This window comes from Protopterus annectens, chromosome 2.part2, assembly GCF_019279795.1.
Source record: "Protopterus annectens isolate FY-2018-M chromosome 2.part2, PAN1.0, whole genome shotgun sequence".
NCBI classification, from domain to species: domain Eukaryota; kingdom Metazoa; phylum Chordata; order Ceratodontiformes; family Protopteridae; genus Protopterus; species Protopterus annectens.
The window spans coordinates 879,617,973-879,623,083 of NC_056730.1; the positions used below are offsets into that span (position 1 = coordinate 879,617,973).

General features: G+C 37.7%; 1 long non-coding RNA gene across 2 annotated transcripts in view; it reads left to right on the forward strand.

Annotated features, from left to right (window-relative positions):
- LOC122795832 overlaps positions 1 to 4,905 on the forward strand; it is a 95,883-nt gene extending 90,978 nt beyond the window's left edge. For both annotated transcript variants that reach the window (XR_006363870.1, XR_006363871.1), the window contains exon 4: positions 3,908 to 4,905. This is a non-coding gene — a long non-coding RNA (uncharacterized LOC122795832). The remainder of the gene's footprint in view (positions 1 to 3,907) is intronic.
- Positions 4,906 to 5,111: the final 206 nt, after the last annotated feature.

The window sequence follows — 5,111 nt, forward strand, 5'->3', positions numbered from 1 at the left end:
CAAAAACATTAGTGTAGCATGAATAAGATAAAATGTTTGTTTTTCTTTTTTGTTTTTTTTTTCTTTTGTTTTTATTTTCTTTCCGTAGTGGTCCATTATTGTTATTTACGTTATTCTGTGAGATTGGAGTGTTTTTGCTAGATCTTAAGTTCCTTGGCAAATGAGCAGAGAAGTTTTGTTTTACGATGCTTAGATTTGTTGCGATTTCTTGTTTTATTATGTGAGCTTCACAGATTTCATTGCTTGCAGACATTCTAAAACCCTTCTGTTAATTTAATAACATGTTAAGGGATTAATTACTGAGTCCTTCAGATTTACTAGGAAACATCCTATTTTCCTTAATCAAGATGCAAAACATTTTAGCTGTAACATCTAGACCACAGGAAATTATAATGTTAAGAAACCACTCTTCTAAACAGAGCATGATATTAGTAACAGTTATTTTTTGCACAACCCAGTGTGGGAACCCTGCCCATTTCAAAATCCCTTTAAGTATATATACTATCTCTATGATCACATAAACTTGGAGAAGAGAAAATATGTTAAAAAAGAAGCTCTCCTTTTTTGTCTCTCCTCCAAGTTATATGACTTCTCAACACACTCCCGTTCCCATACTAAAGCAAGCTCCAACACACTAACATTTTGGCATCAACTTCAGATCAGTGATGCTTTCACATGCAACAAACATAGCACGCAGTAAACAGTTGTGCTTTCCCTTGAGTATTTCAGGGTCACTTACTGAGTGGCATTCATACATGTATATTCTGTAACAGTAACTTGTGCAAGTCCCTTATGCCCATATACAGTAGTAAAAGCAGTAGAACCAGTATAATTCATAAATGTTCCACAATCACTTCTTTGCAGACTGTGAACTGGTGAAACCGTCTACTGTGAACTGGTGAAACCATCTACTACAGATTTGTACTGTGAAATGCTGCATTGCATAGAAAAATTAAAATATTTCCTCATCTTTGTTGTACCCTGTAAGGACTGATTCATTAAAGAAGGGACCTACCTAATAGAGCTAGGCTGTCTGTACTCCATAAAATTAGATTGCTCAGGCTGATGTTTTGATCTTGGTCTCAGCAGTCCACTGACTTCATCAGTTCAGAGGCAGATGAGAATGTAAATGGATGAGGGTATAGCTGCATTTTTTTGAACTCTCTCAGAACTTGTTCTCCCACCTGCAGCTGAGCTGTATAGACTGAGATGTATACTGCCAGATTGTGCCTAGTTACACAAGGTAGTACGTGTGGCATGACAACTCGGCAGTATGCAAACTAGACATACAATGTGCCGTGTCTCGCATTTTGAGTCATGAGTAATGCCCGGCAGATGTGGCCTGAGGAATCTGCTGTTATGCTACATTTCATGGTGGAGTGTGTTTTTTTTTTTTAAATGATTTACACAGTGCTGCATGCTTTGCTGTCTTGTGGAATTTGCCTCTTTTGTTCTTAGTAACAGCAACAGTGGCGAGTTTTAACTGTTAGTCCCAGTGCTGGAGGTGCCAGCCAGGAGAAGTGAGACTGAATCACTTATGGCCTGCTCTCATATTTCTTGGGTGTAGGTATGAGCTTACACTGAGGTCAAGGGATCAGGAAATTCCAAATGGCCCATCTGTCTGAGTAGATGTTTCCAATATGCTCACAACATATGTCTTGCTTATGGCATGCACGAGTTTACACATCGATGCATGCTTTTTCCCCTCAAGTGAGATCATGCAAAATTCCTTCCATTGCCATTACTCCAGCCTGCAGATGGTAGTCATCGTATCCTGCCTTCTTCCTGGCCATTCAGGGGTGCAGAAGGAGCTTCCTCTAGGGTCATATGTCAAACATTGAGGTAGAGTTATACTGAGTGATAGGTAGAACACAGCAAGAAGGCCCATGTCACGTGGGGGGTGCTGAAGAATAAAGAAATCAGTTAGTAAAGAAAACATATTCATGCAGTAAAATAAAACACTAAATAGTAGTGGTAAGGTATTCTCAGTAGTTGTGTTAATGACAGTCAGTGCAGAGTTAGTTTGGCACTCAAATATGCTTCATGCCTCAGTACACCCCATGATTTATTACCTAGAATATTAGTATAATTCTAGTTGTAGTTTATTCCATAACTATCTGTCAGCAAAAGTCACACTGTATACAGCATTTATGGTGTTGTCATTTGTAGCATACAGGTTTCTTGCTGAGACTGGCTTCACACACACACACTGCTGCTTTAGTTAGACATCACCTCATGTTAACCGATTCACAGGTTCGGCAGTACCCATTAAAAAATATCTTATCTTTGTGAAACTATTCAGAATTGTTAAAGTTAATTAAGTGAGTCTAGCCTTGTAACTTTTGCATTGTTCAGTGTTTCACCCAAACTAAAGGATGTAGCTGTTTCGTTCTAGCACAGCATGATTGCTCTAGATATCAGTAGTTCTTGTAGTGTAAAAGTGTAATGAACGTTATTAGATGGTTGTTGTGCCTGATTTGTCTGTCCCTAAGAGTCGTATAGCATTATTTTTTTTCCATTGCTTAAAAACAGTTGTTCGTCACTGCTTACCAAAAAGGGAGTCAGCTTTACTATGCCTGTTTTGGGCAGAACACATCCAGAAGCTTATGTTTAAAAGCTTTTGCAACCAATGTTTTGACAAAGGTACTTATGTTGAAACATAACGGTAGTTTGTAATCTCCTGTGAGGACAGCTGATAGTCACAAGGGGAGTAACTGCCCTCTTCAGACACACGATTGCCCTTTGCTCCTTTTAATATCAATCAGCAGCTTCATTATTCTTTGCATTTTTTAAGTAATTCCTGAAGCTTCCCACCAGATTGCTGACATGCCACCCCCACCCAACCTACTGTGCAGGAAAGCACGCTAATGTGTATTAAAGTATTACTAGGTTCATATGAGGTTGTGCTTTATTCACTTCAGTGGGGTTTTCTCTAAAGTGTGCCTTGTAATGTTTTATGGCTGGATCGTGATGAAAGAATTTAATAGCTTTATTAATAAGCTGTTACATTATTTTTTAGTATGTAACTGTAAAAATACACTAAAAAGCATGCTTTATTGAAGCAGCATTTATCTGAATGGAGTGCATGCTCATGTGGTTAATGGTATTACCTCATTGCACATCAGCATGCTTTTCTGTACGAGAGGGGGTGTGGGAAGCATGACTGCCAACAAGCGGGTGAGCCTGAGTAACTGAAGTGATAAAGGAAATCCCGATATTGCTGCTGTCAGAAGAAAAACTAAAGGCAACATACCTCTCAAATGTGTCTGAGTTTGACTGAAATTTTAGATCTAGTCCCCTTCATCCCTCCTAAAACTGGTGACTTTTGGAGAAGAGGTGATGAATTACACCTTAATAAATAATGACAGTAATTAGAGTTATATTCTTTTACTTCAGAAAATGTATAGTCATTCACATTTGTCTTATTCTGTCAGTGCCTCAGGTTAATATTACTAAGTGTCCCTGATTGTCCCTGACTATTTCAAGATTTGTTCCTGATTCAGTCGAGATTTGTCCCTGATTCTTTGAGAGCCACGAAAGGCCGTAATGCGGTCAGTGTTCTGCCTTCATGGGAACATCATATTTAAAACATTGCAAAAATTGACATCACTACTTTTGTACCCAGATTCCAGGTATTAGACTTGAAAGTCTGACTATCTTTAAGGATCATATGAAAAATGTACTACATGTAACTAGAAAGTAAGAATTCAGAGCCGGTGTAATCTTGCTTAATTTCTCTGCTACATTTTATCCATGAGAATAAATATCAGAAAACTGAAATTTACTTGTTTGGTAACAAAGTGCCACAAGTGTTTTTGGAGAGTCTTTGAAGTATTAAATAAGTAACAATCAATGTATACTTCTGCAGAAGAAAATCCTAACCATTATCTATCCCCTTTTAATTTAGGGTGATCTGCAAATCCAAGTGGAAACTGAAGACATGAACAATAGGACCAAAGTTACATTCCTATCTCCAGCAAATAGACTACATAATTTCCTCACAGTTTACCACCTATTTTTTACTTAGTTATGAATTTTTCCATTCATTTTGAGTTTTTTATATGTGTGTGATGATGAGTTCAGCGCTTCAGTTATTGAGGTTCTTGTATGTAAATCATTAATGTTTAGGAATGTATGGGACTCTAAGCCTTAATGACTAGTACAGTGTACAAAAAGGAAAAAAGACTAAAAACAAAATTCAGCAGTATGATCAAAGTGAAATGCTCACAACTGCGCACTGTAAATCCATGTTTACAAGCACTACAGGGTGGGCCCTCAGGCCATTTTTTGTACTGTGGCAGTGTCTTCCATGTCTGTACAAGAGCACTGCTATCAGTAAGCTTCCATCTGTCTAGAGTCGCAACTCACATCTGCTTAATACAGTAACGTTTGCTGAGGCTGAGAGTCCCCCTTTTCATTTAGATGTAGCAAGCTTAGTCGCTTTTTTAATTTCTGATAAATTGCCAGCATAGCTCTATATTTTAGACATGTACACTTTTAAATGTATAGAAGTAGTTGTTTGAAATGCATTGTTTCCTGGTGGTAGGTGACAAGAGATGCTGCCACGGGATATGAGACACTGATGAATGGTGCTATTTTGGACTTTTAACATGCTTCTTGGCGAGGAAGCTCTGATGGAGTAATTTTATTTCCACATTCTAAGAAGGTGTTGGTTCTTTATTTTCTGGCTGTTGTGACTTGGACTGAACTGACTTGTTTTTCCTTGTGTATTTAGTGTGGCTTTCTGAATTCAGTGCTGCAACACAAACAGCTGATCCAGGGGTATTGGGCACTACAGTGTAATTTGGCTTGGTTTATGCCAGTACAGCAGTTAATGTGGGGCAATTACAAAACTGTAACTTAAGTAATCTCATTATGATTGGCTGTACCTCCTATTCATAATGTGAAAAGCAATAATTTTCAGGATTGCATTCTGTAGGCATTTTATTTTTTACAAAAGTAAAACATATGTTGATATATTTGGGATAAAAAACAGTGTATGGTGACTTTTTTTTTTACTTTTTGGGCACACCCTTCAGAGCTAACATGGAATATAATCTAATTTTGAAATACATTTCTACAAATGCACAGTAGAGAACATCACTAAAGAT